This window comes from Rhinolophus ferrumequinum, chromosome 2 (genome assembly GCF_004115265.2).
Source record: "Rhinolophus ferrumequinum isolate MPI-CBG mRhiFer1 chromosome 2, mRhiFer1_v1.p, whole genome shotgun sequence".
NCBI lineage: Eukaryota > Metazoa > Chordata > Mammalia > Chiroptera > Rhinolophidae > Rhinolophus > Rhinolophus ferrumequinum.
Window position 1 is genome coordinate 25,544,801 of NC_046285.1, and position 25,433 is coordinate 25,570,233.

Here is a 25,433-nt window from a genome sequence, read left to right on the forward strand (position 1 = left end):
CTGAATTGGCTTTATATTGTATGATTCTAAGTATGTGACATTCTGGAAGAGGTAAAACTATAGACATTAAAATATCAGTGGGTACCAAGGATTTTTAGGGTGGTGAAACTATTCTGTGAGATACTATAAGGATGAATACACAGCATTACGCATTTGTAAAACTCCATTATTAATACACAAAGTGTGAACTATAATGAGTGCCAATTCAAAAAAAAAATCATTTAAGTGTTCTAGAGATAAGCGGAAGAAAAGCACTCTTTAACAAGAGATTCTTGCTGTGTTACAGATTCACTAAACAACATCACTGAGGGAGTAAGTACAAGAGGTACTAATCTAAGTCACTTTAGAAATGACTGGAAGATGTTAGACTAAAGGCTAAAGGAACTATAAGCACTGTAGTCTAGCTGATAAATTTGTTTCCCATGTGGATATGGGTTAACAATTCAGATAATGGTGTACATAATACAAAAATTAAGAAATTAAGTAAATTGAATGCAGATGGTGGGAGCCAGGTATAACATTTTTGGAGTAGGAATTTACAGATAAGCAAGGGGAGGAGCTGGAATTATCTATGTGGTAATAGATTAAAATTGGAGACACCAGTAAGAACAAGTGTGTAGCTTAATATAGTTATAGATGGTTGCATGTAAAATAATGATAGATATGTCTAAATACATGGATTATTATTCGTCCGTATTTATTTGCTCTGTCAGATGAGAGGGCCTAAAAATAGGGCACCTTGGTGATAATTAGAACACTTAGCATCCCAAATCTTGGTTTTCTAATACCATCCTTCAATAAAAGGAAGCTTGGATACCTGATTCTAAGACTAAGGTAAACGTACAAGATGAATCGGGAGCATGTTGTGCTAAACATGAGAAAGTGATCAAAAAAGAAAAACACAGAACGAAAATGCAACTGGATATAAGTCTAAAAAACAGAGAAGCTACCTGAAAGGACATCCAAGGACTAAAACTGAAACAAATTCAGCAAAAAAATACATAAAATAGTATTGGATTATAACCAAAAATATAAAATAAATATCCATCAGTCCATATTGGTATAAATAAATGGTTGAATAAATCAATAAATGGTGAAAGAACAAAAAACCTCCCATACTGAAAACTTCCAAATAATTCATGTGGATACTTCACCCTATAGAAGAAGGAGCATAACTTGTGATTCTTTAAGTGAGGGTTGTGCACAGAGACTGCCATCCAAAGAGTGAAATACGCACAGGAGGTTCAGCGAGTTACTTTATAGTGAAACCATACAAACATTCTTCAGTCAGATCACAGAGTCAATATCAACAACACAAATCAGGCTAATAGTACATGCTCTTGGTATAATATAATGAAAAAGGCACTTTACTTCCTCAATCTTTATCCTCAAAATTTATAACTCCAGTCTAATAGTGAGAAAAACATTAGACAAATTCCACTGGAGGTGACTCTTACAATATACCTGATCAGTACTCCAGAAAACTGTCAAGGTTATAAAAAATGAGGAAATGTCTGAGTGTTATAGCAAAGAGGGGTCTAAGGTAGGCATGAAAAGTAAACGTAATGTGCTATCTTCAATGCGGTTATGGAACAAAAAAGGAAATTAAGTTAAAAACTAAGGAAATCCGAATAATCTATGGAGGTTAGTTAATAATAATGCATCATTGTTGGTTCATTAACTGTAACAAATGTACACCTACTAACGTAAAATGATAATAGGGGAAACTGAGTACAGGGATATTGCAAACTCTGTATATCTTCTTAATTTTTCTGTAAATCTCAAATGGTTCTATAAAATATCTATCAATTATGATATTTAGAAATCAATATTACATTTTTATTTGGTCTTACTTTCTTGAGAAACTAAATATTTAATAGCTACTGGCATGCCTTTCTCTGTTTGGGTAAGGAATAAGTTATAAGCTAAATTTTAGAGTTGTGTTTTGCCTTTGTTGTAATCATTTTTTCCAGAATTATTTAATGAATAGTTTATTTTTCTTCTAAAAAAATTGAGACCAACCCTATTATTTTTTGTTAAAAGAGATAGTCATTGCCTTTCCCCAATAGCTACTCAAACTGATGAGCTGGAGATGATGATGAACTTTTTTGATGTATGCACTTTAGTGTCATATAATTAATAAGCTTTTATCGCTCAGCTTTTATTCCAAAATAATAAGTTTAGAATAAATAGCTGGGCTTTTCTTCAGGCTTATGCCTCAAAACGTAGAGATTCAACCTGAAAATTATTACTCTTAAATTTTTGTTCTTAATCAAGTTGGTCCTACCTCCTTTTAATGCACACTTTAATCATATCTTTCCAGGTTAGCAAGAGAACACTTTACACTTTGACTTTGGCTTTGAGATAGGTCTATACTTCCACATAATAAGGGAAAGTCCACATGTTATTATAGCTGGAGATAATTTTATAAATGTTTGCTTTATTGATCAACACATGTGATGCACACTATTTAGTTAAGATAGTAAATAAAAATTAGCATTCATTACATTAATTATGAAGGACAGAAACACTTGCCCATGTCCAACTCTTAAAAGAGTTAGATTTAAATGATGAGTGAAACTTATAAAGTTGTTTCTATTTTGTCTCTTTATCAAAGAATTCTTATTTATACACACATACAGACAGACAGACATACATACACAGGACATGCAAAGCATTTTCTTTTTGTTAAACAAAATAAAGTTTGACAATAATGCTAACAGCTTGTAGTAGAGTGAAAAATTGGAAAAAAAAGGATTCACATTTATTTATCAACATGTTTATTTTAAAAATACTTAGGAGAACAAGTAAAATATAAAATGCATATGTTCAGTTATATCAATTGGTTACTAAATTACAGATTCCCCAAGATTGGAGTTCTTTAATTTATTTGTACCATAAACTAAACAACTAGTGTTACATGCATTTATTATAAGAAATGTGTTTTCTTTGAAAAGAATTTGAAGCTTTCTAACTCAGGTCCCATCAACAAACCATATGGCATTTTCTCATCACTCTTTCATAGGAAAACAGCTTATCAATTATTTATCTTTCCTTTTGGGGATTTTGCTTTGTTCATATGCATAAATAATTTTTCTTTTGTTTCATAAAGATCAAATTAAATTATGACTACAGACAAGAAAGAAGAGATAATGTTAATGTAATTTTGCATTCTTTGTGTTTAAGTGCTTCATAAAATTGTCCTCTGGATATAATATTATACATCATTGAAATTACTCTGAGTATTTTAAGAGCCTAAAACACTAGGTCAGACGTATTTTCTATATTAAAAGCTAATTTTCAGTGCCATGATTAACTAAACCTAGAGTAACTGGATATCCTTCCTGCACTAACATTCTAACTCTTAGGTAAATACCATGCTGTTGTAAGTTACAGGAAGGTTAGAAAAACATCTCTGTGATTTTGTGTCTATGATGTCTTTTTTCTTTCAAATCTGAAAAGTATGTTAATTTGTTTTGTTATAATGAACAGAATAACCATTTACAATGAAATAAAATATAGCTTTCACAAACAGCTTTGGTAAAGTTAGTAGCATAATGATTATGGAGATTTACGGGACAGACAATTTTTTCAAACATACTCAAGGTAGTTCAGCCACGTATCTAAAAGTTTGCTTGGTACCTCATATTAGAAGTAGTCATGGTTTGGGGACTGGAGATCTAGGTGCTCTCATATGTGTTACCTGAACATCTCAGGGTTTAAATTCCTTGTCAATCTTTGTCTTACTATTTTTAAATAAAAAAAAAATCCTTATTTGATTCAGAAGATGAAGCATAATAGTAGAGTGCATTCCCAACTTTTTTATATGTTTGTTTGTATTATCCATCTGTCTCAAACCATGCACACACTTTGAAATGTTGTTTTGCTTTTAAAGGCAGCTAAGGGAATTAATATTAATGGAATAGTGGTAGAATCATAAGTAAGACAAATTGTTGATAGAAGAATAGATGTATCTTTACTTTCAAGAATATGTCATAAAAATACAAATGTAATAAAGTATTGCTAAGTAGAAATTTTTCAACTAATCACTGTAATGTCTAATCACTTGCTAGTATATAAAAATGTTTCTAAAGAGATTTATGACACATTTTTGTTGTTGTGTCCATTGAATGATTTCCCTATCCCACAAATTATATTTACACATTTAATTGGAATGTTTATTATTTTTATCTATGAAGAAATCACCAGCAGGTTAAACCAAGCTTCTCCGTGCTTGAATTTGAATGATTATACATTCCCTGTGAGGTTATGTTTCCTGTGCTTGCAAAAAAAGGTCATTTATTTGAAGCATATGAGTCTGGTCTCTTTCATAAGGCTACCATTCTCTAGTTTATATATTTATACAACTATCTAGGTGAAAATAAATTGACATACCATGCCCATTTTAAAATATAATAAAATAATAATTAGAATAATATATACATATATGTATACTATATACATCAATACATTGACAAAACAATGGAAAATACACAAATTTGTTGACTCTGACAATCAGTGTTTGTCTCTGATTTGGGGGATGTAGAAATTTTTATTTCTCTTTTCTCTACTTTTCTCTGTATTAAATTATATTTGAGTATTCATTACATTTTAAATATAAGACATAAACTCTTTACTAAAAGAGTGATATTTACCGTATTTTGCCATGTGTAATATGCAAATTTTTCCCAAATTTGTGAGGGAAAAATAAGGATGTGCATTCTACATGGCTAGTATTAATTCTGCATGTATATCAATGTTTTTAATTCTTTTATTTATGCTTATGAGTTAAAAGTGTAACTCTAGAAATCAATAACGATATCTGTATGAAAAAATAATACCCTGGTATACAATAATCAGTTTTGTTGAACTTACAACAACCTTGCAACGATAAAGAGTTCTTGGCCTTCTATGAGGTGTAAATATTGTAAATTTGTTACCGGTACATAAAATTTCTTGTACCATAATATGTTAAAAAATAATGCCAAAATTCCTTTATAATACAAAAAACAAGTACTTAAATGTAAACAAATAAAAATTTGAATTACCCCATCAAAACACCAATGACATTTTTTAAAGAAATACAACAAAAAATCATCAGATTTGTATGGAACCACAAAAGACCCTGAATAGCCAAAGCAATCCTAAGAAAAAAGAACAATGCTGGAGGTATCACACTCCCTAACTTCAGTTTGTACTACAGGGCAACAATAATCAAAACAATATGGTATTGGCAGAAAAACAGACACACAGGCCAATGGAATAGAATTGAGAACCCAGAAATAAAGCCACATAAATATGGACAGATGATTTTCGACAAAGAAGCCAAAAACATACAATGGAGAAAAGACAGCCTCTTCAATAAATGGTGCTGGGAGAATTAGAAAGCCAAGTGCAAAAGAATGAAACTAGACTGCTATCAGTCACTGTGTACCAAAATTAACTCAAAATGGATCAAAGACCTAAACATAAGACCTGAAACAATAAGCTGCATAGAAGAAAACATAGGTACTAAACTTATGGACCTTGGGTTCAGAGAGGATTTTATGAATTTGACTTCAAAGGCAAGGGAAGTAAAAGCTAAAATAAATGAATGGGACTATATCAAGCTAAAAAGCTTCTGCACAGCAAAAGAAACCATCAACAAAATAAAAAGGCAACCAACCAAATGGGAGAAGATTTTTGCAAACAACATCTCCGATAAGGGGCTAATATCTAAAATATATAAGGAACTCATACAACTCAACAACAACAACAACAACAAAAAACACCCAAAAATCCAATTAATGAATGGGCAGAAGATTTGAATAGACATTTCTCCAAAGGAGACATACAAACGGCCAATAGACATAAAAAAAAAATGCTCAACAACACTAATCACCAGAGAAATGCAAATAAAAACCACAATGAGATATCACCTCCCACCAGTTATAATGGCTATCATCAAGACAAATAATAAGTTGGAGAGGCTGTGGAGAAAAAGGAAACTTCATACACTAGTTGGTGGGAATGCAGACTGGTGTAGTCATTATGGAAGGCAGTGTGTAAGTTCTCAAAAAATTAAGAATAGAATTACCATATGACCCAGCAAACCCTCTCCTGGGTATCTACCCCAAAATCTGAAAACATTTGTCTGTAAATATATATGTGCTCCAATGTTCATTGTAGCTTTATTTATGGTGGCCAAGACATGGAAACAACCAAAGTGTCCTTCGATAGATGATTGGATAAAGAAGATGTGATATATATATATACACAATGGAATACTATTCTGCCATAGAAAAGATGAAATGATACGATTTGCGACAACATGGATGGATTTTGAGATTGTTATGCTAAGCGAAATAAGTCAGACAGAAAAAGTCGAGAACTATATAATTTCACTGATATGTGGTATATAGAACTGAAAACAACAAAAGAACAAGACAAAAAAATGAAGAAACAAAAACTCATAGACATAGACAATAGTTTAGTGGTTACCAGCAGATACGCAGGGAGAGGGGTTGGTAGATAAGGGTAAATGGGATCAAATATATGGTGATAGAAAGAGAACTGACTCTGGGTGGTGAACACACAATGTGATATATATAGATGATGTAGTACAGAATTGTACAGCTGAAATCTATGTAACTTTACTAACAATTGTCACCCCAATAAACTTCAAAAAATAAAAAAAGAAATATCATGCACATATTAACTAAAGGAAAGCTGGCAGTAGTTGTAGTAAAAACAGAAAGAGTAGACTTTAAAGCAAGAATCATTATTAGAAATAAAAGGGAACATTTCATAATGAAAAAAAATTAAATTAAAAAATTAGAACAAAATATTTTTTTCCCCTGAAAGTTTGGGGCAAACATGTGGCTGTGCATTATACCCAGAGCACGTTATACAAGGCAAAATGCGATACTCTTTTGGGTTTATTTTTTTACAACATATATTTCTATACGTAAAACATCGATGTCTACAATAAGAAATAGAATATCCCCAAATAGCTTGGCTTTACCATTACAGGACCCAAACATACCAAACAAACTCAATCAATCATCTAGAGGTGGTGACACAAGCAATGTCAAGTACTCAGGGAAACCAATCTATTAACTTAAACATTGATTGGTCAGATGAAGGAAAATACCTGAAATTCACCTAAAATATTTGTTACTGAATATTTTCATGGTCCAGCTTTTTTACTGTGATTCAGTTTTGTTTTGCTTTGTTTTGTTTTTAGTGGCACCCAGAACAGTCCTGTTGGTTAGTCTGGCCATGTACCTCTGATCTTACTAGTTAAGCTACTCTAATTAGTCGTTCCTGTTGATCTTCTGTCAAAAATGTATTGATATGACACTTTAGAGGGGAACAAGTGTGGAACAAAGGTTAACTTATAGATTTACCTAATATATACCTTACCAGCTTCTGATTGTCTCTTCTGATATGTCCTCAATACTCTTACTGTATCAGAAGTTCCAGTGTCAGTGAATTCTAGCATGCAGAATGTAGTCGCTTCTGTTCCAAGAACCCATCTCCTATCACATGTTACATTATACAGATTTTTTTCTCTGAGTTCCAGACTATTTTAAGTGTTTAACAATGTTGCCAAATAGGGGAAGAACTGAGTAGAGCAAAGAATGTTCTGAAGAAGGACTATACAATAAATAGATATTTTTGTGTGTGAATTTAAAGCATGGTCCAAAAAGAGGGCTTTTCGATGAAGTCCATTTTTCAAATGCCAACTCCTCAGTCTCAATTAATTTGAATATCTGAACATGATCCGCGTAATATTTGGGGACTCTTTGAGAATTTTTAAAGTCTAGAATCAAGGATAAATTAAAATGATACAAAAAAAATTAAAAAATAATAAAGTCTATTTACAAGGGCAGATCCATTTTTATTTTGTCCATTTGTTACTACATTAATTAATTTTCCTGGATTTCTATTATACTGTGAAAATCATACAGGAGAGGAAACTATTTGCACTAATATTTATGGAAAGTAATTTGGAAATCACTTTAGTTCATTGTACGATTGTCAATTTAGAAACATATAGAACTTTTCCTGAAAACCAGGGGGGAAAGCGAACAAACAAACAAAAAACCCAGAGTGTTGGTGCTCAGTCACGTTCTTTCATGAGGAATTAACTAACTGCTTCTTCCATTCAATTTAAAGACTTTGGAATCATCATTTTTCAAGCAGGCTACCTGGTTGTTTTTTCTATCCTCTGAGGTAAATTTGAAGTTTATGGAGCATGTACAGTTCTCATTGGTTTCTAGTTAAACTCACAAAACTTTACCTGCTTTTCTCTCCCACTGTTGCAAAATTTTTAGAGTGTATCATTCCCTTTGAGCTTCGTGTAATGACTCAATCAATGCTAGCAGTTTGTTCCTTTGGGCCATGGATTGGTGTTTCCAGATTATTAACTTTCTCTGCTAATTTGTCCAATTTAGATTTTAAATGTTTATGACCCTTTTGCATACTATCCGTCTTTATGTCAGTTTTCATTAGTAGAGCATGAGTGCAAAGCCACTAATGACATTTCTATTGGTCCATTTGATTGCTGTACTATCCATAGAATGCTCCAGGTATTGGCTGGGGTAAAAATAAATCACTGTAGCTTTCATATTGATAATTTCCTTGGGTCCCTTGATTTTATTCTAACCATTCTAAATTTTCTGAGTCAAAGTACATATCATATACCTTTTCTGCAGATCAACCATCTTGCATCTTAATTATTGAACATCTGGATATAGTCTGTTTATATTTCATTTTATTGTGATGCCAAGTTTACTTTATTTCAAGTGAAGAAAGTTATATTGAGCTTTTGAAGATTTGCTGAGTTGATCAATTAATTGATTGGAAAATTTTTAATGTCAGACCCCAGAGTAGCGATAGTTGTATTGTGAGATATTGGTAGAAGAAGTATAATTAAAATTCAGAATATACTGTGTTAGTTAATGAGTAAAATTGAGATAAGAGGGGATTGACTTTTTGTTTTTAAAATCTTTGCATTAAGAATTATATTCTATGTCCTTTAATGATCATAGTTTATGCCTTTTTAATATTCTGGTAAAGATACAGTTTTATGTTCTTTTCATGTTCATTTTGTGTACTTGGCAGGATTTATTTAGATATCTGTTAAGTTATTCATTCTATGAATAACTTGTGCAACAAGCTTCAAACTTTTGAGTCAAAGTAAAAATTTAAATCATCATTATTTAATATCAGTAAAGGTTGTTATATGGATTGATACCTTGATAATCAATTGACTACAATTACTTTAATCTTAGTAAAGCATACATTTCTTAAGACATAAAAAATTCAAGCCAAATGAGTATACATAAATGAAATACAACATAAATGAAATGTGTGTGTCTTTATTACATTAAAGTTAAAACATTATAAAAGTCTTTGAAACTTCTTATAGTAACTAACATTTGGGAATTAACATTTAGGAATATTTTCTCACTCTAAGTAGGACATTTAGATCAGGTTAACACTTACTAGGAGAATATTTTACATTAAGATTTAAGAGCATCACATTGATTATATCTTGGTATTCTTGTGTTGCTGTCCAAAGTATTTGTATATTTTTTACATGGTATCAGCTGGTAGGGGTCTCAGATATTAGCCTGAAGAAAGTCTTTGAAAGTCAACACAAATCAAAGCAGTTTTCTTGGAACCAGAAATTAACTACTATGAACTTTGTAAACACAGCTATGTTTCATAAAGTAACACTATTCAAATATGAGGAAGGATGTAAATGTAAATTTATCTATGTTTTGTTATAATAAAACAGTCATTATCTTTATGCACGAAGTTAATCAAATAACATTTGTGCTTTAGTTCTATTTATTTCTTTGAAATAATGGTATGTTAAGAAGGATAACAATATAAAAGGCATAAGGAAGTAAAATATCCTAATATTTGTGTTTCTAGTTTAGGATTTAGATTAGTTTCAAATTTTTCAGTGGACCAAGTTCCAAGAATTGGACATATATCATTGAATTATTTGAACAGTAATATTAAAAATTAGAATTAACATGGAAGCTTATCTCCATGAGTTAGGTTAAAATGATTTCATAAGTACACAAAAGAAATATATTTTATGAAATATTTCAGTGTATTGTTACTTTCTCAGAACTAAGAATTATTCTGTTGGTGCATATTAAAATCCAGGTTAAGACTCAAAGCTATTATTAAAATGTGAAGGGCTAAGATTTAATTCTCAAGACAGACTATAATGTAGAGAGATCATTTTATATCAACTTCACAGTAATAGCAGATACATAATACTAATAAAACCAGAATATAAAGATTTTTAAAAGATAACAGTAAATTTTTAGTGGCATATGTACTTAGAAACATCATTTCAAAATAGTCTAGAATTAGATTAAACTAAAATAGTCAGAATTAATTTTCTACCCACATGAAATATGTGAAGACTCAAGATATTACTAATTAACATACTAGGTCAGGAGCAGAGGGCATTTCATAACAGCATGTAGTTCGTAATTATTGCAACTTACATTAAATACCCAGAATTTTTTTCTTCTAACTGCTTTCTGGGAAAAGAGTATACTCAGAAGTTAAAACCAATTCATGTAGCTTCAGTAAAATGTAATAGACCTAATTGAAAAGGAAACTTTATAGAGTTAATGTAGTAGTTTTAAAGGAATGTTAGAACATTGAAAAATCAATGAATCAATCACAGCTACCAAAGGCATTACGTAGTATCTGATTTATTGATTGTAGATGTGGGGGAAAAATTGTCTTTATAGATTACTTCAAATAAACATTGCTAGCAAATTACTTTCTTTTATGAATATTTAGATAGTCTGCAAGTTTATAAGATAACTCGATTTCCCTGTGACTGGCATTGTAATGAAAACATTTGGATATATACAACAATGATGTAGGGAATATAAATAGCTGTGCTTAAAAACATCGTTCTTGTCTCAAAACAGACAACTATGTTCTCTGCCTCCTCATGAGTCAAATGGAGACAATTACACCTCTGCCTGTTCTCTTCACAGGCACAGAGATGTCTTCACACCCTTGTCAAACCATGCTCCAGCGGGATACCATGTAAATCACACTTACGTAAAATATTATATTTTTATTCAACACTCTGTTAAGAGCCTGCTTCTATGTTATTGTAATCTTTGTAGCCATAAGAATCCTTACTTTAGTACTAAGCAAGTTAGACTTGTCAGTTTTGTTCGTGGTATTATTTTGACCTTTTCTCTCCAGTTTCTTACTAACTGGGTTTCTGCCACTCTCCAAGATCCCACCAATTAGTGCCACAGTCTCTATAAATGGTCCTTAGACAAAAGTCTCCTGATTTTCTTCTGCCAGTTTCAGAGATGGCAGCGTTAAGACAAATCAGTGGGGATTGAAGAAGAGGCATAATTCAGGAGGATGAAATGAATGGAGAAAAATGCCAGCAAGGCTTATACATCTGCAATAGGTTGTGTCTGGAAAGCAAAACAATTGAAGTTAAGTTTGAAGTGACAAGATGAACTACAAATAGGGTCTAAAAGGAGAACTGAGTCTAAAAACATGTCCAAAGAATGGAATCAAGTCTGTGTTAGTGTATAAGGTCAAAGTCTGATTAAAGATAGATCTCAGGATATCCTGAAGCTCCAACAGCAGTAATTATACAGCTATTCCTTTGATCTGAGATAATGAAAGTCTTCACCAACTATCCTACATTTGAAGAATCAGTGGCAATGAATGGGAATTATTTGTAAGCCATAAAAAAACCTTAATCTATCAAAAAATATCATCAATGAAGTAGCTATATTCTAATTCTCTCAAATCTTGCCGGTGCAAGGGATACAGAATATGAAAACAGGATTTCCTTCTTTTTATGGCTGAAAAGACATTATCCATTTATCCACTGATGAATATTTAGGTTGTTTCTATATTTTGGTATTTGTGAATATTGCTGTAGTTAACAGGAAAATGAAATATTCAAGACCATGATTTTAATTCTTTTGGATATACACCCAGAAGTGGGATTTCTGGATGATATGGTAATTCTATTTTTAATTTTTGAGGAATCTTTATACTGTTCTCCATAGCAACTGTACCATTTACATTCCCACCAACAGTGTATAAGGGTTCCAGTATATCCACATCCTCCCAACACTTTTCTCCTTCTCCTTGTTCTTTTTCTTCCTCCTCCTCCTCCTCTTCCTCCTCTTCCTCCTCCTCCTCCTCCTCCTCCTCCTTCTCCTCCTCCTCCTTTTCCTCTCTTCCTCCTCTTCCTCTTCCTTCTTCTCCTTCTATTAATGGCCATCTTAACAGGTATAACATGATATCTCATTATGGGTTTGATTAGTAATGTTGAGCACCTTTACCTTTATATATAGATGCTGGACATTTGTACATCTTTGGAGAAATGTCTATTCAAGTCCTTTGCTTATTTTTTATTGGTAGTTTGTGGGTTTTGTTGTTTGTTTTGTTTTGCTATGGAATTATTGGAGTTCTTTATATATTTTGGATATTAACCTCTTATCAGGTATAGAGTTTGCAAATGTATTTTCCCATTCCATATGTTACCTTTTCACTCTGTTAATTATTTCCTTTGCTGTGAAGAAGCTTTTTATTTTTATGTAGTCACATTTGTCTATTTTTGCTTTTTTTGCCTTTTGGTCTTATATCCAAGAAATTGTTGCCAAGACCAATGTCATGACACTTCTTTCCTATTTTAATGTAGCAGGAAATCTAATATCCTATAATACTGAGAGGATATGTAAACCATACATACAATGTTTACCTTTCACAAAATGGGTCTGATGGAAACCAGGAAAAGAAAAGAACTCTAGAAAGTGGAAATAATGCAAAAAGTCAATTCTGGGATACTATAGAACTCAAGATTATCTCTGTATAATAAAGCTTAAAATATTTATTTTCTAAAAGGTATCCCAAGGAGACTATTATTTCTCTTCACCAATGTTGAGTTTGTGAGTTTTATAGCAAATCCACACTTTATATTTGGCATATATACAAAGCGTTACATCTTAGAAAAGGCTCCTTGGTAGGAATGGCTACAAATGCCATTTTATATTCTATCAATCACCAAGAGACTAATATAAAGAAACAAAGTAGTACTTATGCTCAATGAACTATTTGGTTTAATATGCATATGAGGTCAGACAATTCAATTGCAGAACTTGTTTCAACGATGTTGCTAAACTTTTTTGATATCAGAGGGATTATTCACTATGAATTTGTACCAAATGGAAAAACAGTTAACTAAGTTTACTATTTGGAAGTGCTGAAAAGGCTGGGTGAAGAAGTTACAGGATCTGAACTTTTCTCCAACAATTCATGGCTCTTGCATCATGACAATGCACCAGCACACATGGCACTGCTTATGAGGGAGTTTTTAGCCAGTAAACAAATAACTGGAACACCCTCCCTACTCACCTGATCTGGCCCCCAATGATTTCTTTCAAATATTGAAAGGAAGACATTTTGATGACATTCCAGAAATCAAGGATAAGACAGCTCTGATGGCCATTTCAGAAAGAGTTCCGAAATTGCTTTTGAAGGGTGGACTAGGTGCTGGCATAGTGCATAGTTTCCTAAGGGGAGTACTTAGAAGGTAACTGTAGTGATATTCAGCAATGAGGTATGTAACACTTTTTCTAGGATGAGTTTGTCTGACCTTGTACAAGGCACTTGAGTGCCTTTTAATTTGGTTCCTAATTTAAATTTGAATTTTGTCAGTAACTTGTCATAATTTTCTCAAGTGCACTCAATTTCATTCTAATATGAGTTGAAATATTCAGGTTTTATACTTTCTAGCTAGGAATAATTAATTTTTTTCAAATTCCATAAAGAAGGATAATTTATATAATTACATTTATTAATATAATTACATTTCTTAAAATTTTAGTCGGTCCTCAGCATTAGAACCGTGACAAAGATAATAGACTTTCTTAATGATGATGTCTCACCTTGTTATATTTTATAGGCATAATCTTTCTTTTTAATGAGTCATAGCCGGAAGTAATCATTAGACTTAAACGAGTTTAGAAAAACATAAACTATGCCTTTCATTAAAACAAAACAATCATAAATAGATAAATAAATAAATAAATAAATGAAATTATAGCTTTTGGTTATGTTGAGTCTTTAGTATTGCCACATTTTTTGTTCTGTGTTGAATATCCAATAGTATGTTGTGGATGGTTAGTATTTTACATAAGACTGAAAGTATTTTACTGATACATAAATTTATTTTCCATCTCATTAAAAGTTTTAAGCCTATCTTGAATCAAATACTTTAACAAGATATCAAACCATAAAATTTCACAGTAAAGCATGAAAAAAATATTTTTCACTGATTTCCATGTCAGTTTTATTTATACCAATAAAGATGAATTCCTAATTTGTCACTTATAGATTAAGAAAAAATAATATTACCTGTGTGAGTATTGTAAATCAGTAATAAATTAAAATTTTAAAGCTCTTTTTACCCTTTAGATAAGATTCGCATTGCTTCATTTGTGTTTTGTGACCCGTTGCCTACTTTTATAGTAGTTACATTTGATTTTCCAAAAAATTAGTGTTTTTCTGAACAACAAGTAAGACCAAGCATACATTACTCAGCTACATAATAGTCTTTTCTAATACAAGGTACAGTTAGTATAATTTTATTTTCATTAGTTATTCTTCTAAAAACTGTATTCTTGTTTCAATCTATGTACCTTGAAATGACACTGAATAGCTCTATCTGAATTCTGATTATAAAAATACTTCCTTTACACAAGAAATTATTTTAATGTGTTCACTATCAACCTTATAACAAGATTAACACTACAAAATGCTAGTCTGAATAATCAATGTAAAGTATATGTCTAACATAAACAGTAGAAACAACAATAAACTTTGTGTTTTTCAAAACACTAAACACAAACACTAAAAGAACCATATATGGGGAAAAATGATGAAGCAAATAACTATGTTTGCATTTCTGCAATATCAGTTTACAACAATATTGAATAAAGTACATGAGTATATTGTCAATATTGCTTGGAAGAAAGAGGGGGAACAGAGAATATAGGTTGAGCCTCATGAAGGAAAAATCCTCCTTCATGTGCAAATACAGTAAAGAAGTCCTGGTAGATTAGTACAACTATAAAGGGAAAGGATTTTAAAATGTAGGGAGCTTGAGGAAATCTTTAGAAAGCATTACTACTGGGGTAAAGAAGGAGACCAGATAGTGAAAGGAAAAACAATGAAGAGGAGGATAATACTTAGGAAACTCTAAGAAAAAAGAGAACCAAGGACATAGCAATCATCAACTTACCAAAACAACAATAATGACAATAAAAACCCAAAGCTATCGACTGGAAAACTATTCTTTGCAAGACTAACAGAAGACGTTGCCCTTAAGTCCTTTAAAGAACATCAGTAGACAAAAGTATTACTCATCTATACAAAACAAATGTAAGAAAACAAATTCTCAATTTAATTAAGAATTAAAACAATTCAAATGAAATTTTCCTTGAAAAGCTGAATTAAAAACAAACTAAAGCACTCTGAAAAAGTGTTTGCTAACACAGGTCTAGAGATATTATTAAAAATAAAATATGGATGCTACATTTAAAAGTAGGACCAAGATTTACATTATGAAGGAAATAAACAAGAATTAATTAAAATAAGGAAAATAAATGGAAGAAAAGACAAAGTTATCTCAGAAATGAAGGCAAAATTATAACATGCCCAAGAGAAAAAAGACATGAAAATTATACCCATATATTTTTGTTTTCCTCTCAAAATGTATTTTGGAAAGGAACAAACTATTTGATATCAAAAGATCTATAATTAGGTCCCTTTCCTAGTATCACCGCGTCACTTTGTGATGATGGGCAAATGATTCAAATTTTCTAAGTCTCATTTTCCTTTTCTGAAAACATGCATAATTTTTTACTTACTAAATTTAATTTTTTAATTGATTTGTGTCTCTTTTATTATTTAAGTTCAATCAATATATAAAAATAATATTACTGCTGTTGATATTTCTCAACTGTCAGTTTTAATTTACCCTTGTGCTGAATCTCTATTAGTCTCTTCCTGCATTTTATTTCTGTGTCTCAGAGTTAAAGTCTCTCTTCTGTTGCTAAAGTCAGCAAAAACCTTTCAGACATTAGATCAGGGACAGTGGAAAACTAAAAGTGTTCTGATACAGATTGATGGTCTAACAAAACAAGGTCAGGTAGGAGCATATCACTTGGCTATTTTATTTATGGAGAAAGTGAAACTGAACAGACAGTGAAACTGTACAAAATGAAACTGTATCTACTCTGCTATGAAAATTGAGTAGTAATTTCAGAACGAACATGGAAGAATAATTAAGGACATTAATCTGTACAAAAAGGGAAAGTCAAAACCACCTTGGTTGCCTTTCTATTGAATGTCAATCATTCAATGCCTGTGTTTCTGTTCAGGAATTTCAGGACATTCCTTCCTGCATTCCTGGACCTTTATCCAAAAAGTGTTTTTGTGTCTAACCTATTATGTATAAAAGACTTTAACAATGGCTGTTTAATTTCTTGGTCATTCTTTTAAAGCTGTAAATTCATTCAAAATCTCTGTAAGGTTTAATCTTCCATTTTGTTCATGAATTATTTATTTTCAAATTAACAACACATATGGTCATTTAAGCAAAAATTTATCCAAAATACCCTTTCCTTTTATCATTTATTTTTTCCTCTTGTAAGTTAATATAAATCTGCATTCCTCTGAGTAAAATTTAATGTAGATTACTTCAGGACTAATGAACTGTAACCAGAATTATTTAATAAGTATTCACGGTTTATGACTCGAATCAAACAGTTTTCATGTACCTAGGACTAAGTTATGAATATATTCTCCTAAATTACTTATAACTACATTGATATTCAGTTGTGAACTGTGCTTATTGTGGTTTACAGCAAATGTTTCTCATACTCGTGCACAGTTCAGTGGAGATGTGGCACATAATTCAGTTCTATTTATTTTGTAACAAACATGTACTGTGGGTTGTGTTTATTCCATCTCTTTCTTATTTCTGAAATTAAATCAGATATGGTTACGAAAAATGGTAGCGATAGAGTTTTGCCAAAATTAAACAACACAAAGCTGAAAGAACTCAGGTATGGTAAAATTACGTTCTCAAAGAAAGAAAAGCTAAGATAGGAAAAGTGTCAGTGAAATAGTGTTATTTATCCCTTGAAATGCTGTCTTGGTTTTTATCAGTAATGATCAATCGTTACACTACTCAGCAGAAACAATTTTACACGAATACTTACTTCTAGATAGATAAAATCTTAAAAATCTAATTTTGTGTTTCTTTTGTTTTTAAATTTCTTTTGGAGCAAAATTTCAGTAAAATATGCTTCTAGTTGAGGCAAATGGGATGATCTGCCTCTCCCTTTCTTTATAATGTAACATCTTCTCTACATCCATGTAAATTTATGTTTAAATTCATTTGGAATTGTGATCATTGTATTTATGTATATCTTTGCTCCTCCCTGACCCTCTCTGCAACTCTGCCTCCAGCGTGTCTCTCTCTCTCTCTCTCTCTCTCTCTCTCTCTCTCTCTCTCTCTCTCTCTCTCTCTCTCTCTCTCTCTCTCTCTCTCCTTCCCTATTGTGTTTCTTCTGTTTTTTGTCTTTTCCCTTTTCTTTTTTCCCCTCCATCCTTTTGCAAGATTGGAAGCTGTAATCATGAGGATCAGACTGCTGCTTTCCATTTAGTACGGCCTTTGGTCTCTAGACAAAACGCAATATACCTGGCCACATTTCACTTGAGCAACTGGGACATACTAATGTCCCAGAAAACACAGAGTAATTTAAAAATACATTCCTATTACAGTCATCAATGAACAAAGCAAAATGAATCATTATTTGGACATATGTGTGAATAAATGTAACCTAGTTATTTTGAAAACCTGTAAAATTTATAAAAGCTTAATAAAAAGAAGAAAGTCTATTAACCCAAAATACCACCAGAATTCATTAGAGATGATTAAGCCTCTCAGACAACAGATAAATGAACAAGTCTCACTATGAAAGTGAAAATGTTTGGGACAGCATCAGAATTACCTCTCCCAACACTATATTCTCTCTCATTTCATCTTATTAAATTCAGAATGAAGCAGCAGAATGAATATAAAAGCAATGTTAATCGAAATTTTATTTTCTTGTTCTATATATTAGAGCTTTAGAAGAACAAACGGGAAAAATCTAAGGTGTGTAATTTACTTTAAAAGATTTGATAGCTTCGAGTTAAATTCAATTTCTAGTGAGAAGATATTTTGTGATATTCTTTATTATATAAATTTTGTATTAGACATTCAGACTAAATTACTTTTAAATTCATCATATTGAATCAACATTACACACATTTTCAAATAATATATTGTAACTTATAAAAATTTAAAATATACAATGTAATAAAATGCTATTTTTCTAAATTCCAAACCTCAAACAAAAGTGAGTGTGACAAAGGATTAAGCTATTTTTCTAGGTTTTTGTCACTATTACACATTTAATGCTATCACAATAAAAAATGAAAGAGTCTCGGGGTAAGGGAGAGAGAGAGAGATGGAAATATTTATAGAATGTTAAAAAACAAGACAACAGGCACAAAATGGAGTCACTTATGCTAAGCTCCATGTCATAAAACCAAGACTTAAATACAATTTTGGCTGTCTCAGAGGTGGCATCTTAAACCAGTCAATCAGGAAGTGCCTGATTAGTACCAGTAAGTAATTTGCCTGATAGACCCCCGCTATTCCTTAAAGGAAAGTAACATTGCAAGAACCAATCTGCATTTTTGCATAGTTTAAGTTCTTTGTACCCATTCTTTCCTGGCTGTAAAAGTTTTTATTTGTACAACTCCTTGGAGTTCCTTTCTTTTCTTTTTCTTGTTCTTCTTCTTCTTTTTTTCGTGTGTGTGTGTGCGTGTGTGTGTGTGTTGTTAATAGTTTTATTACTGAATGATAAAAACTCATAGACACAGAAAAAAGTTTAGTGGTTACCAGAGGGTAAGGGGAGAGAGGGGTACTAGATGAGGATAAAAGTTACCAAATATATGGTGATGGAGCTCCTCTCTTTCTGCTAGATTGTATGCTGCTGATTTGAATTGATTTTTGCTCAAATAAACTTAAAAATTTTAATATGTCCCAGTTTACCTTTTAACTGAAGTCATTTCAATTAGTTTAACTTTGTTTAAACATTATTTTTAACGAATGGTATGAGGGTTATTACTTATAAGTGTTGGATATATTACTTATAAGTATATTGGTATATTTAATAGGAACATTAAGTTTTAATAACAGTATTATAATTTCATATAATTTTCAACACTTCTACCATAAAATTTACATACCATAAAATTCAACCATTAAAAATGTACAATTCAATGATTTTAGTATATTCTAAGAAGACTTATGCAATCATTACCACAATATAGTTTAGAACATTTTCATCACTCTCCTTAAAGTATCTACCCATTAGCAATCACTTCCTCTGTTCCCCATCTACGCAAATACTAATCTTCTTTCTATGCATACATATTTTCCTATCTTAACTTTTTTATATAAATGAAATTATGTAACGTGATATTTGTAACTGGTTTCTTTTAGCTTATTTCAAGTTTTACCCATGTTGTAACATGTACCTGTACTTTATTATTTTTTAAAGTGAAATAATATTTCATTATAGGGATCTGCCACAATGTTTATTCAACCCTTAGTTGATGGATATTTGGGTTATTTTCAGTTTTGGGCTATTAAAAAAATGCTGCCATGAAAAATCAGGAACACTTTTTTGGTGAATATTTTTACTTCTTTTTGGTATACACACCAAGGAGTGGGATTGCTGGGTCATAGGGTAGCTATGTTTAACATTTGGAGAAAATACCAAATTATTTTTCCCAAAGTCTAGAATTATTTTACATTCCACCAGTGATGTATGAGGGTTTAAATAGTTCTACATCCTTGCCAACACTTTTATTTATCTTTTTTATTGTAGTCATCCATGTAAGTGTGAAGTGGTATCTCATGCTGCTGATTTTCATTTCCCTAATGGCTAATAACATTGATAATGATTTCATATACATAGTCATTTGTATATTATCTCTGAAGAAAAGTCTGTACAAATGTTTTCATTTATTAACTGGCTTACTTTTCTTTTATATTACTGATTTGTTAGTGCTTTTTAAAATATTCTGAATAATAGTCCATTATTAGATAAATAAGTTGCAGATATGCCTTTAGAGTTTCTTTCTCTTTCATATGGTATTATTTGCAGCACAACCTTTTAAATTTTGATGTAGTTCAATTTAAGTATTTTTATTTTGTCATATGTGCTTGTGGTGTCATATCTAAGAAACCATTACCTAAACCAAGATCACAAAGAATTCCTCTTATGTTTCCTTCTAAGAGTTTTATAGTTTTACCTCTAAAATTTATGCCTATGATCTATTTAGAGTTAATTTCTGTAAGAGACCTAATTATTTTACATGTGACTCTCCAATTGCCCTAGCATCACTTGTTGAAAGGAAAATTCTTTCCCTATTGAGTTATTTTGGCAACCTCGTCAAAAGTCAATTGGTCATAAATGTTAGGATATTTTTTCCTTCTGAATTCTCAATTCTATTCCATATTTCTACATGTCTCTTCTTGTGCTGGTACCAAATCAAATTATTGTAGTTTTATAGAAAGTTTTAAAATAAGAAAGTATGAATCCTCTAACATTTTTCTTTTTCAAGATTATTGTGGCTCTTCTAGATCCCTTCCATTTCCATTTGAATTTTAGAATCAATTTGTAATGTCTGCAAAAATTACAATTGATTTTTGTCAGTGATTGTACTAAATATGTAAATCAATTGGGGGAGTATAGACACCTTAAAAACACTGTCTTCCAATTTATCAACATACAATGTTTTTCCAATTATTTTGGTTTTATTAAATTTCTTTCATTGATGCTTGGTAATTCTCCGTGTACAATTCTTACACTCCTTTTGTTACATTTATCTCTAAGTATTTTAGTATTTTGATGATTTTATAAATTAATTGATTCCTTAATTTTGTTTTTGGATTGTCCATTGTAGTCCATGAAAATAAAAAGGGTTTTGTATATTGATCTCATATTCCATAATCTTATGGAATTTGTTTGTTACTTCTAATATATATGTTTTTTTGTATGTGTGTGAATACCTTATAATTTTCTACATGTGAGATTATGTCATCTACAGATAAAGTATTATTTCCTCCTTTTAAATTGGATGCTTTTTGTTGTTATTGTTGTTGCTCTAATAGCCTTGGGAAGAACTTCTATTACAATATTGAATAGAAGTGGCAAGTAAGGGTATCTTTTGTATTCTTCCTAATCTTAGAAAGCATTCAGTCTTTCAACATTAAGATGATGTTAGCTGTGAATTTTTTGATGTCCTTTATCAGTTTTAAGAATTCATTTTCACTCCTAGTTTTTTCTAGTGTTTTCAGTCATGAAAGAGTATTCAACTTTGTCAAATGTCATTTTGCATTTACTGAGATGAGCATGTAGTTGTTGTTCTGTTGAAATGGTTGACTACATTGATTTTCATATGTAACAGAATCATGTATTCTTTGGATGAAACCCACTTGGTTATAGCATGCAATTCCATATATTGCTGGAATAAATTTAGTAATATTTTGTTGAGGATTTTTACATCTATATGTAGAAAGGATATAGGTCTGTACGTCCTTTTTTAAATATTTTTATTTTTCAATTACAGTTCACATACAATATTATATTAATTTCAGGTGTACAACATATGGATTATACATTTATATAACATATGAAGTGATCACCCTGATAAATGTAGTACCCATCTAATGCCATACATAGTTATTACAATATGATTTACTATATTCTCTATGCTATATTTTACATCCCCATGACTATTTTGTAACTCTTGATTTGTATTTCTTAATTCCTTCCCCCTTTTCACCTATCTTCCCAAGCCCCTCCTATTTGTCAACCATCAAAATATTCTATGTGTCTATGAGTTTGTTTCTGTATTGTTTGTTCATTTATTTTCTTCTTTAGATTCCGCATATAAATGAAATCATATGGCATTTTTTTCTTTTTCTGACTTGATTTCATTCTTTTTTATGGCTTAGTAATATTCCATTGTATGTATGTTCCACCTCTTCTTTGTCCATTCATCTATTTTTGGACATCCAGGTTGCCTCCATATCAGCTATTGTAAATAAATCTACAACGAACATATGGATGCACGTGTCCCTTTGAAGTAGTATTTTGGGTTTCTTTGGATGAATACCCAGACGTGGGATTACTGGGTCTTTTTTCCCATTATAGATTTTGTTTCAAAGTATATTTTGTCTAGAGTAAGCATTGCTAACCCAGTTTTTAATTGTTTTTGTTTTCATTTTGATGAAATATCTTTTTTCCATCCCTTCACTTTCAGTCTGTGTGTCTCTTTCAATCTGAAGTGAGTCTCTTATAGGCAGCACATCTAAGGGTATTATTTTCTTATCTACTTACCAACCCTATATGTCTTTTGATTGGATCATTTAATCCACTTACACTTAAAGTACTCATTGATGTATATGTACTCATAGATATTGCCATTTTATTTATGTATTTATGTTTTTCCTTTTTTTAAAAATAATATTTCTTTAACATTTCATGTAATACTGGTTTGATGGTGATGAAATCCTTTAGCTTTTTCTTGTCTGGGAAGCTTTTTATCTGTTGACAACTCTAAATGATAGCTTTGCTGGGTACAGGAATCTTGGTTGTAGGTCTTTGCTTTTCATCACTTTGAATATTTTGTGCCAATTCTTTCTGACGTGCAGTTTCTGTTGAGAAATCAGCTGACAATCTTATGGGAGCCACCTTGTAAGTAACTAGTTGCCTTTCTCTTGCTTTTAGGATTTACTCTTTGTCTTTAACCTTTGGCATTATAATTAGGACGTGCCGTGGTGTGGCCTATTTGGGTTATCTTGTTTGGGACTCTCTGTGCTTTCTAAACTTGTATGTCTATTTCCTTTGCTAGGTTAGGAAGGTTTTCCGTCATTATTTCTTCAAATGTGTTCAGAATCCCTTGTTTTCTCTCTTCTCCTTCTGATACCCCTATGTTGCAAATGTTGGTATGCTTGATGTTGTCCCAGAGGCCCCTTAAATTATCCTCATTTTTTGGATTCTTTTTTCTTTTTGTTGTTCTGATTGGATGTTTTCTGCTACCTTGTCTTCCAGATTGCTCTTTCAATGCTCTGCTTCATCTAATCTATTATTGATTCCTTCTAATGTACTCTTTATTTCAGTTATTGTATTCTTCATTACTGACTGGTTATTTCTTATGTTTTCTATCTCCATTTTTATATTTCCTATCTCTTTGTTGAAGTTCTCCCTGAGATCACTGAGTATCCTGATAAGCAGTTATTTGAACTCTGCATCTGATAGATAGCTCGTCTCTATTTTGTTTAATTCTTTTTCTGGAGCTTTGGTCTAGTCTTTCATTTGTGACATGTTTCTTTGTTTCCCCATTTTGGCTGCCAAACAGGGGTTTTTCTTCTGTGTATTAGGTAGAGTTGCTATGTCTCCCTGTCTTGGTAGAGTGGCCTTATATTGTAGATGTCCTGTGGGGCTCAGTGGCACAGTCTCTTTGGTCACTTGACCTGGGTGCTCCAGGTGTATCACTTGTGTGGGTTGTATGTGCACTTCTGTTGTAGTAGAGCCTTGTTTACACATTGTTAGGTAGATTGACCCTGGAGCTCATTGGTTGTGAAGACAAGCCATGACTACAATGGAAGAACTGTTGTGCAAGGGCTAACCCTATGGAGCAGGTTTTCTTTAGTGGGTTCTGGTGCCTGACGATTCTGCTCTCTGCATGTGTCATTTGTGAAGGTGGATGGGTGGTGCTCTGGTGTTGTCTGAAGGTGGTCAGCAGGTGTGTTTGTTCTGGGACCTCTTTGGAAGGACTCTGTTGCAGGACAAGTTCAGCTGCTGACAGTCCCCTGCCCAGGGCCACTTGTGCCCAGGGCCACAGCTACAAAGTGATGTGCATATGGTTGCCACTTGTGCGGGACTTGGAGTTCTCTAGGAGAGACTGAGCAGCAAACTGAGATTGACTGTTATTAGTGCTGGGTTGGTGGCTATTAGCAAGAAGTAGAGGGCATTCCAAGTCCAGATGATGCTTGTTTGGGGTTTATGAACTTTTGAGAGATTTTAGGGAAGTCTGCAGAAAGAGCCAAGACAGGACATTTGTATGAAAAAGCCACTGGAAGCACCTTTAGTGGGCCCAGAATTTGGGTAGAGCAGGGTCTCAGAGAACCTCCAGGGGAATGGTGTTAGCCAGATATGGTACCTGCCAGTGTCTGCATGTGCCTGCTGGGTTGGGGAAGGTTCAACAAAGGAACAATGGCTTCTGCCAGCACTTCTGTCTAGGAGAAAGCATCTCCTCTAACCCACACCCTGAAGCCAGACAATTCAGTTTTACTCCCATATGTCCCTGGTGCCTTTTGAGCTGTTGTCCCAGTGCTGTAGCTCAGAACAACTACGTCCTTGTACTGGCCCTTTAAGGAGACCACCTAGAACTGCAGCTGACCTTGTCTCACTCAGCCACAATCTCCACCGGTTTTCACAGCCAGAAATTATGACAACTTCTCTTTCTGGCACTGTAACACTGAGACTGAGAGGCTGGTGTGGTCCTGGAACCCCTTGATTCTCAGGGGAACCTCAGCAGCCAAGATGTCATTCCTGACTTAACCACCACATGAGGGTGAGAAACAGCCCACTCTGCGACTCCACCCCTCCTGTCAGTCTGGACATGACTTCTTCTGTATGTCCTTAGTTATAGAACATCTGTTCAGCTAGACTTCAAGCGATTCTCAAAAGTGGTTTTTCTTTAGTTTAGTTGTAATTTTGATGTGGTCATGAGAGGAAGTAAACACAACATTTACTTATTCTACAATCTTGACCAGAAGCCTGTAATTCCTTTCCTTATAATTTTTTTGTCTATTTTTGGTCTTGAGGTAATTGAGACCGAAGTCTAACATATTAGACTATGTTATAGGTAAACATGTATTTATTATTTTTTGCCTACATTCAAAATTTGGTATTTCTTAACATATGAAGTCTCTTATTATTGTTTCCTTTACATTAGTTCTAGAATTTCTCTTTTGAATCTAATTATATTGTAAACAAAGGTTATCTTCTGGACCTGTCCTCACAGTTTTAGTTTTGTTGGTGTTTTGTTGTTGTCATTGTTGTTAATGTTTTATTTTAATTGTTTTTTTATTTTTTGCTTTATCTTAGTTATCTTATTTCTAGGAGAATATCTCAAATTTTTCATCATTTTTACATGATATTTTTTTCTGCACATGCAATATTTTGTTGCTTTCATTATCACTTGTACAGTAGTCCCACTTT